This window comes from Papaver somniferum, chromosome 7 (genome assembly GCF_003573695.1).
Source record: "Papaver somniferum cultivar HN1 chromosome 7, ASM357369v1, whole genome shotgun sequence".
In the NCBI taxonomy this organism is placed as follows: Eukaryota; Viridiplantae; Streptophyta; class Magnoliopsida; order Ranunculales; family Papaveraceae; genus Papaver; species Papaver somniferum.
In genome coordinates this window covers 30,645,238-30,655,774 of record NC_039364.1, presented here as the reverse complement: position 1 = coordinate 30,655,774, position 10,537 = coordinate 30,645,238, and positions in this window count along the sequence as shown.

Genomic DNA, 10,537 nt, shown 5'->3' with positions numbered 1-10,537 from the left:
AACTGCAATATCAAATTTCTTTTGTTTTTGTTTCCATTGTTATTTAACGAGAAATAAAAATTTTAACATGTGATGATAGAACTAATTGTAAATATCTTAACAAGTCATATTATATATATATATATGTTGGATTACACTCTTTAAAAGACGTGCAGATTATTTGATCTGTAAACTTGATGGCGTAGCTAGGATTTAAATATTGGAGGGGCAATTGAGTTCTTTCTCTAGGATTTAGGCTTAGTTTGGTATTGTTGCAGCTTTTGTAAAAGCACTTTTATGTTGTGCGTTGTTGTGTTGTGCTGTGAGAAAAAAGCAGTTAGATGTTTGGTAAAAGATTAATTAAAGTTAAAGCTGATTAAAAAAGAAATCAAAGTGTGTTTGGTAAATATGAGATTCAACCATTGTTGTTGTAGCAAATGACAAAAAACAGACATTTCACTCAAAATAGTTTTATTCAATTTTATTTGGTTTAAAAATAATTAATTTTTAACTATTAAATATAAATATATATAATATCAAATTTACTAATTTTCACTATTGTCATGATTGTTAAAAAAAATATTTTACTTAACCCACTTTTTAATATATATATATATATATATATATATATAATTTTCAAACAAAAAAACAAACTAAAATAAAATAATTATTTAATATTTGTCTTCATTTTTATTATTGACAAATTAAATGAAATAGTATACAAAACAGTTTGAAAATAAATATAATAATGTTTAAAAAATAAATTATAATAAATAAAAAATTGATTGTATATAAATTTAAGGGTAACTTTTTCCATTTAAAAATAAGGTAGGGATGAAAAAGATAAATTAAGCATTAAGTTTAGGTGGGACCAAAGCTTATGCTTTTGTAGCTTTTAAAAGCTCCTCCTCCCCAGCTTTTAAGGCTTGGTTTGGTATTGCTGCGGCTTTTAAAGAAGCACTTTTCTGCTGTGTGTTGCTGTGTTGTGCTATGAGAAAAAAGCAGTTAGACGTTTGGTAAAATATTAATTAAAGTTAAAGCTAATTAAAAAAGCAATCAAAGTGTGTTTGGTAAAATATCATATTTAACCATTGTTGTTGTGGAAAATGACAAAAACAGGCATATCTCTGAAAATAGTTTTGTTCAATTTTATTGGGTTTAAAATAATTATTATTTTTTACTATTAAATAAAAATATATAAAATATTAAACTTACTAATTGTTACTACTATTATGATTGTTAAAAAAGACTATATATATAATTTTCAAAAAAATATCAAACTAAAATTAAGTACTAATTATTAACATTTGTTTTTATTTTTATTTTTATTTTTGACAAATTAAATGAAATGGTATCATAAAATATTTTGGAAATATAATATAATAATATTTAAAGAATAAGAAATAAGAAATACAAAAGATTGATTTGTATATATAAGGGCAATTTTTGTCATTTATAAAATAAAATAGGGACAAAAAGGATAAATCAAACATTAAATTTTGGTGGGACCAAAGCTTATGCTTTTGTAGCTTTTAAAAGCTCCTCCTCCCCAGCTTTTGAAAATTGACGAATCTAGGAAGTGTTTTGGGTAAAAAGCACTTTGATTTTTTTTTACCAAACACCAATTTCAAAAATTATTAACATATATAAGTTTTGAAAGTGCTTTTGGAAAAATAAAAGCATTACCAAACTCAGCCTAAAAGTTGAGGGATTTGGGAAGTGCTTTGGATAAAAAGCACTTTTAATTTTTTTTACCAAACACTAATTTCAAAAGTTATTGACATATATAGATTTTGAAAGTGATTTTGGAAAAATAAAAGCATTACCAAATCCAGTCTTAAACTTTGTCCTTTTCTCGTAAGGGAGAAAAAATAATTAAATCCCAGAGTAGTAGTAGAGTTTGACATGACCAGGCCTATCTATGGTTTATTAGCACCTCGAGCCTCAAGGCATCAGATTATAACTTTGTTTAGTTTTGAATAATACTTTATGTACACATGAGCAAACATTTGAATAGTATTATTATCAATTCAATCAAAAAATATCCACATGTAATTTCCAATAGATGTTTCATAAGTAATTTGAGATGAACTATATGTTATCATTGAGGCAACCTTAGAAGCGGCTAAAAAATTCCAGAAAATACCTCAAATTAGTTATTTTAGTTTGACCGGAAAATACTAGATTTAAGAAAATTATCAATGATTTGGAAAAGATAATCTCCACTTGATTTTGACTTGAAATTCTTTTGGGGGCCACATACTATCACTTAGATTATATGAGGAAATATATTCGTTTTCCTAAAATCTTGGGGTGGCCATTCATATGGCTACGCTAAAAGTGTATGTGTCTCCGTCATTGTGTATATATTCCAAAATAGCAGTCCACTAGTGTTGTGGCTTGGATATACACAATCCAATCCAATAATCTGCGGATATGGTTTCCCAATTTCAATTTATTTCTTCGTTCCCATCAAGTATAATATGTATTTGAAACTATCTTCTCCTAGTTTTAGAATACACATTAGTGTAAATTTTTTCCCAAAACCAATTATACGTCCTCCGAGAATTATGTTGTTGGTACAGTTTATTACTTCCAAGCATAGCAACTCTGTTGAATATTTGATTATTCTTCTGTAAATACTAGTATCAACTTCTCAGAGGATTACTAATTTCGTGAATATCTTTATTTCTTTAGAAAATACATATTTTTTCCGAATAATTATATGTTCACAATTATATGTTCACTTTTCATATCAAACTTCCTTTTAGTTTCTAATGTTATGTAACGAGAAATGAAATTTTTAACATGTATGATAATGAGACTAGTGGTGAATTACTTAACCAGACAAATGTATATATGTTAGATTAACACTCTTTAAAACATATGTCCGGAATTTGATTATTTTTTCAATAACAATACTATTAACTTCTATAATTTACCGAAAACTACATTTATATAATCGAGTAACTTATTTTTATTAGATTTCATTTCCATTGTCCATTAAGTTATTTTTACTATAGTAGAGCTTTCACGGTATATTGTAACTCTTTTATTTTAGATTATGTAAGATTTGAATGAAAAATCTAAATTACATACTTAATTCACCTCTTGGTAATGTGTAATTGTTATCGTTTAAAAATTAGGGGGTTGCTTCGAGGGTTAATTCACTTAATGGAGCAAGAGCTGCCAATAGGAAAGTTCACTGCCAAAGATGTCGTTTTCTTAGAATATGACCAATATATTTAAATATTGCAGGTGAAGACAAGCCCGGTCATAATTTTTCCTCTTTAGCGAATATGATCACTAATGAGTTCATTGATGAGGAGCCAGGTTTTGCTATGGGTAATCCGGTTATCTCATCATTTCTCAGATGCTTAACAAGGTAAGAGTATAATATATTATTGCCTTCGGTACCAAAAATATATGAATATAATTGGGTAGCTATTGTTTGTTGGGGTTTAGCATTTTACGAGGTGGACGCTTTGTTATCTTATATGTCAATTATTAGTTTTCCAACTTTAAGTAGTGTACAATATGTGTTCATAATCGCATTTGATGTTGTAAGTGAGACTCAGGCATATCCAAATTCTCAAAATCAGTGTTGATTGACGGTCCTTATTTATTCCAACATTGTATACATACACAAAAGTTAGTAAGTGTTTGGTTATGTTGTTCATAATTTGTGTTATTGATAGAAACCTATAAAGTTCATGAAAAAAATGATAAGAAGAGTACTACAAATACGTATAGAGAGATTGTAATAAGTTCGACTGAACAATCTTATACCTTACCTGGTTGTGTGGATAGTGAGTGCAAATTTAGCATGTAAGAAAAAATGTTTGTGACTGATAATTGTTACGAGTATAGTGACTTCAAGTTTCAAATTTTCGAGAAAAAAAAAATTACAAAAAGTTACAAAACTTTATGTTAAATAAAATCGAAGGCTAAATTTCAACTAATCATAAATGTATCTTTATCATAATTTGAGATATTATAATGACTATGTTCTACTAGAAAATACCACATGAGGCATACAATAAAGTAAGTACGTAAGTAAGTAAGTAAGTAAGTAATGTGCTTACTCGAAGATAAATTTCGCAAGCAAATGCAACAAGTAGATCTCCAGTCCACAACATTCAACTTAAATCCAACATGATGCTTTATATTTTATTAGTTGTCAAAATAAGAATTACACAAATACTAATCATGTTTAACCAAACATATCGTCCAAGACGTATAATGTGTCAGATATGAAACTCGCAAAACCACAGTGTTGTAAGCAACTTTGAGCATACTTTTCACAAACCAATTGAATTTAAAGTTTGGATATTTTAATTGCATACAAAAGATGAGTTTATGCAATTTCCAGATTGGGGTCAAATATTGAAATTGAATTTTAATTTCTAACTATAGGTCGTTATAAATGCATATTTGGATTTCTAACTTTAGACTCTTGTGATGGTCTTAGTAATTGTTTATCCTCTAAATCATGGTGATGGTGATAATTTAATATTATTTAAAGGTTAATTATGTTTGATGTAAGAAAATTAGGAACAAAAGTTATGAAAAATATTCCCAGAAGTCTCGTTCCGACTCGTAACACCTTGATTTCGGATCTCCATCTGGATTTAACCCTAACCAAGAACTCGAAGTGTTACACAGGCAATCATAACCAAATATAAAAGAAATAAATAGTAAGATAAAAAAAATAAAACTACTTATCTCGAATAAAAGTTTGAATCTCTTCTGATGCACATATTCTAAATATCTATGTGCACAATCAACAACATCGCTGAGAAGTGAGTCGTTGCATGTGTGGTAGTCGATGCCTGAACATACATATTAATAAAGACAATTATCCTTATCATTGGGAAACTTTTCCACACAAGTATGCATATCATTCACTGTAAGATCAATAGTTAGAGATATTTTGAAGAAAATTGTAAGAGCATTGTTCGGTTGAACCCATAAGTGTTGGTATGTCAAGGTTGTTGTCAAATTCAGATAACCAAGAATATATGTCTATTTATATTCTACTAAAGTAAGTCTCATACTAAAATTAGATCATGGTACTTGAATGAAGAACAGTGAAAATATCTGCGAGAACTTCATCAACAAAGGTATGCGAAGATTGACTATTATATCTTCTGAGATAATGTCGTATGGATTTAGTGTATGATAAATTACAAAGAATAACTTTCGAGTTACCCAAAATCTTATTTTGATCATCATAATTCTTGTTTGTTCTAAAGGTTTGTCTCTTCTGTTATACGGTCGTTCAAGTACTATTGATTGAGGAATGAGATTGATAAAAACTATAAAATGTTCTTCGTCTCAGACTTTGTAGTTCCGCAAGATTGACATTTAAACTTGATTTAGATTAATTTTGTGAGGTATAATTAATTAGAATCCATTATGCATCTCCAAAACTTTTGAAGTGAGTAAGTTATCCTAAATTGGTAAGGTTTGCTTGGTGTTAGAGCATTGCTCGGTCGAACTCACAAGTTTTGTTGTCTCAAGCTTGTTGTCAATGCTAGATGCACAAAACTACATTTTGATTTCTAGTTTACTAATGTCAAGTCTAGGACTAGGATTAGAGTATGACAGTTGAGTAGCATATATCACTGAATAACTCACGAAAATTGAAGACTGAAGATCAAACGAAGACATTTGGAGAACTTCATCGACAAATGTATGTGATGACTGAACCATCCTATTTACTCATGATATTTACCATTATATCTTATGAGACTATGTCGTATGATTTTAGTAGATTTAATAAAACAAAAAAGAAATTTAAAGTCAAGCTTGTCTTGTTGAATATCTCTAAATATGATTCAAGCAATGAAAGTTCATAAATCATTAGCATCTTAGTTAAGAATAATTATTTTTCAAGAACTATTTTTGTTTTAAGTTGACCATTTGGAAATTTCACAAGCAATGATATTTCATATCTATGGTGATTGAGAATGTTTTAAATCTTTGGGTTTAACGATTAAATATCATCAAAATTCGGTTCTTTCAATAAATTGGTTGGAAGTATCGCTACAATCCGAGCTCCAACCCCTTTTTGAATAATTACTCCAATCCTATGAAAATGAAAATCTCCGACCCGAACATTAGCATCATGACTGTCCATGAAATTACACAACCTTTTCAGGAAATCAATTGTTTCACTACCTAACTCACCAAGGTAAGTAAACGCCAGTGTACCAAAACTATATCCCTGAGTACTACACTTATTGAAGTACTTTGATTGCTTACGAGCAACAACACCACTAATGGCTTGGCCTGGATTGAAGGAACGAACAGGGAGACACCTGTAACATCCAAACACGTATCACGACCCTTATGGACATAGTGTAAGTACGCATATCCTATACAACTAAGTTCCGGAACAAGGTAGGTAAGCATAACCAGTACGCTTACCTTAAGGTTCAGTTTGTGTAAAGAGGGGAGGTACGTATACCCAGTAGCGTACCCCAAGGGCATGATTTCGTGAACGGCTAGAGGTATACAGACTCAGTACGCGTACCCCAGCATCATGAGTTCACGAACTGGTCTACAGTATGCGTACCCCTACACATACCTACCCAGTATGAACTATGCATATGTTCACCAACTATTTTCACAAATATGCTTGGCATTGCTACAACTCTCATAAACACTTCTAAGACAACTTTGTTCACTAAATCACTTTATGTTTGTGAATGATGGTTTAAGTCTTGAGTATTAATGAACATAATTATGCTTATAAGTACTTAAGGAATATTTTTCATAAACTTTATTAATTGTACATGGTTTCAATACCTTGTATCATAGTGTAAATTCTTTTATGTAATATCAAGACGCATTTCTCACATGCTTACACGAATTCTTAATAAGAATTTCATCTAAACTGAAAAAGTGTTTGCATGAATCTCAGGTTATCTTAGCTTAGATTCAGATCTACCTTTTGAAAGTCTATAAATAAAGAGACTCAAGCAACAACGAATTCAAATACATGACACTTATGTGTCCTAGTTGCTTGCTAAATTCGTCCTCTATGAAACCTAGTGTTGATGGTGGATTTTCTACAAAGGTCAAAATCGTAAAATCATGATACTGCATGTTTCTGACCCGGCTTCAGGAACACATGTGACGATTCATATTTTATGATCCGTGAACCGTTTCACGATCTCTGGCTGAGTGAGTGTTCCTCTCAAATCCATGATGAATATGTTTCTCGAAAGACCTCCCCGGCTGAGCGTTCGATGCTGCGGATTTCATCTTGACCTCTATGTAGAATCAAATAATTGGGTGGTTCTCTAAACATAATTGTTTGTTAGAGGGCTTAACGCCTTCAGGACGTCGACACTTCATGTCGTTCCCTGACTACATAGAGAGACCCACCTATACATAGAATAACGATTGGGCGGTTCTCTAGACATAATTGTTTGTCAGAGGGCTTAACGTCTTCAGGACGTCGACGTTGCACGTTGTTCCCTGACTATGTAGAGAGACCGTGTATAGATTCAGGCGGCTCTCTAGACATAATTAGAGGGCTAAACGTCTTCAGGACGTCGACGTTGCACGTTGTTCCCCGACTATGCACCTTTCAGAACGAGTATGATGCTTCAACTATCTCATATATCGATTCTGCAAATAGATTAATTCTACTGTGACATTCATCCACTGAATTCTTAGAAAATAATCTATTATATCTTATTACTTCGTTACCTGAATCCCCCGGTTGGATTCATGGATTAGTAATAGATAACAATTTTATCTCATTACTCTGTTCCTTGAATTCTCCAACTAGATTTCATGGATTAGTAATAGATACTCATTTCATTTTATTACTCTATTTCATGAATCATTTTCCGCTGAATTTCATGAATTAGTAATAATTACTCAACAATCGAGCATCTGGACTATCACCGACTGAGTAAGCCCCAAGAAAATGGTGCAGTGTACTCAACAATGATGCACGAACGAGCACCTAAATGCACGAACGAGCATTCAAAATTATGGACAAATGAGGAAACCCACACAAAATAGGAGAGAGAAAATAATAATAAAAAATAAAAGAGGCGCCTAGGGACCAGGCCCACCGACCGGTCGATCATGCTGCCATGGCCGGTCCCCCACGCCTCTACCTTTATTTTTCTTATTTTCTTATTTTATTTTCATGATCTCATGAAGACTCCTTCATTCAAGCAACTTTCCTTGTTTGAGCAAAACTCACGGTTTCTCCATATTTTCACGGTTTCATGAAAAATAATAAAAGTAGGGAAAGGTGTCACGGGACCGGGCTACCTAGTCGGCCAACCATTCCCTAGCCGTGACCGGTCCCACACCTTGTAATTCTTCATTTTCCATAACTATTATTTCCCTCATTTCATGAAACTCCTTCGTTTGAGCAAAACCCTGGTTTTTCCAAAATTTCTCAAATATTGCTCAAACCATGAAAAAACCAAAAAGTCAAATGGTCACATGACCGACTAGGCTATTCACGAAAATATTAAAATACTATTATTATTTTAATATTCTCAAAATATTGATCAAACGAGCAAAGTTCTACTTCCTCATTCGAGTAAAATCAAGAATTTCAGTCAACGATTAAACTCTTCTGAAAACCCAAAATATTGCTCAAACACACATCAGAAATTACCGAAACTCTCAGTACTGAGACAAGAACATCATGGTGACAGAAATGCTTCCTTGACCGACCAAGGACGGCCCTAAGGCTTGCATGGAGCCGGTCCCACACATCCTTATAATTTTGACCTAATTTTCTCAATTACTCATATTGGGTCCAAACTATTTCCGACCAACTTGGAATTTGCTTGAACGACCATCAACTAATCCCACGACCACCAAGGGCTGGTCTCATGCCCTGTTGGTCGGTCCCTCACTTCTCCATAATTAGGTTTCATCACCTAATGCTCAGACGAGCACTATTCTAATAAGTGATTAAACCAACATTTAATCATCCTTTCACCAACCAGTCAACAAAGGAATTTGGTGCACGCTCAGTCAAGCGCTTGGGCGCTACATGGTCGTCCATCACCCCATGTAGCCGGTCACTCCTTCACTTAGTGGCCTATTTTCAGTAAATCATCAATTGATGAACAATTGATCAAAATTAGGGTTTCGAACAAATGCTTGCAAATCACGATTTTGAATAATTTCAAGCACTAATAAATTTATGTTGATCCAGCAATCAACATCTAGATTAATTATATAATATTTGGTAGGTTACCAATATTTTAATTAATATTTTATTGGGTCATGTTACCAATAATTCGTCGAATTGATCAATACTTGCTCAGATGCTCGAATATTGATCCAACTATCAATATTCAGTAATTTGTCGCATTGAGCAATACTTGCTCAGTTGCTCGAATATTGATCCAACTATCAATATTCAGTAATTTGTCGAATTGAGCAATACCCACTCAAATGCTCGAATATTATCTAACTATCAATATTCCGCTGAATATTGATTCAACTTAACATTCAACAATTCGTCGAATTTACAATATTTGCTCAGACGAGCAATATCAACATCATTCAAGAACTATACATGTTCAATCCATGAACCACTGAGAATTCGTCAATCATGCAAAATTAAACAAATACTTAGACTCACTATCTAATCAAGTCAACAACTGACTAATCAAATACATGTCTGCTTTGCAGACTCCACGTTCGTGAGACATCAATCAGGTCACATGGGGGATATCTGTTAGGGTTTTGGTATGGCGGCCTAAAACACGTGTGTTCATCCACGATGAGAAATGTGAGTAAGTCGCGAAAGCGGTTGAGGGAGTTAGCAAAGCAGTGGGTGGACGATCAATCAAGTCTCCACACGACATGGAACTGAGATTACCACGATCTCTCACTTCCCCATTCTTTCAATAAATAAACCGTCACACTTACTGGGATCAATATGTTTACTATTCTGATAATATAAATAATTCTAAAATCGATGACTGAAAGGACAACAATTCTCTGGATGGAAACTTATTCACAGAACTCAACACTCAGCAGTTCATCAATTTGCAGAAACCCACAACAAATCCACAATCCTTGATCATCATTGATCCCACAATTCTCAGCTTCCCTCCTACAGATAAAATTATCTCCCTCTTCGTGACCGAATTGACTCTAGAAAGGCCTTTGACTTGGTTTAGGCCGGAGTCCTACAAATTGATCTCTCGAACTCAAAGCACTCACGTGCAGTGCATCTGTGTGAGGTTAAGCAGTTTGCTCGGTTGAGGAGTCTCGTCCGCACGGTCGTCTCTTCACTTTCCTAAAAAACCAGCAAATTGTTTTCCCCATCAACAGATTGGCGACCACAGTGGGAGACTAATCTCTCAGTTGCAATCTCACATTTTCACAAAATGGTTGATCTTAGGTCAGGTTCAGTTACAAATCCTAACACAAACAATGCTAGCACTAGCAACAACGGTGGTATTCCAGAAACTATTACTGCTTCCAGCAACGGTGCTGGTGATATCACTCCTCCTCAAACCAACACTGGAAGTCATCCTCTCTTCCGCCAGCATCC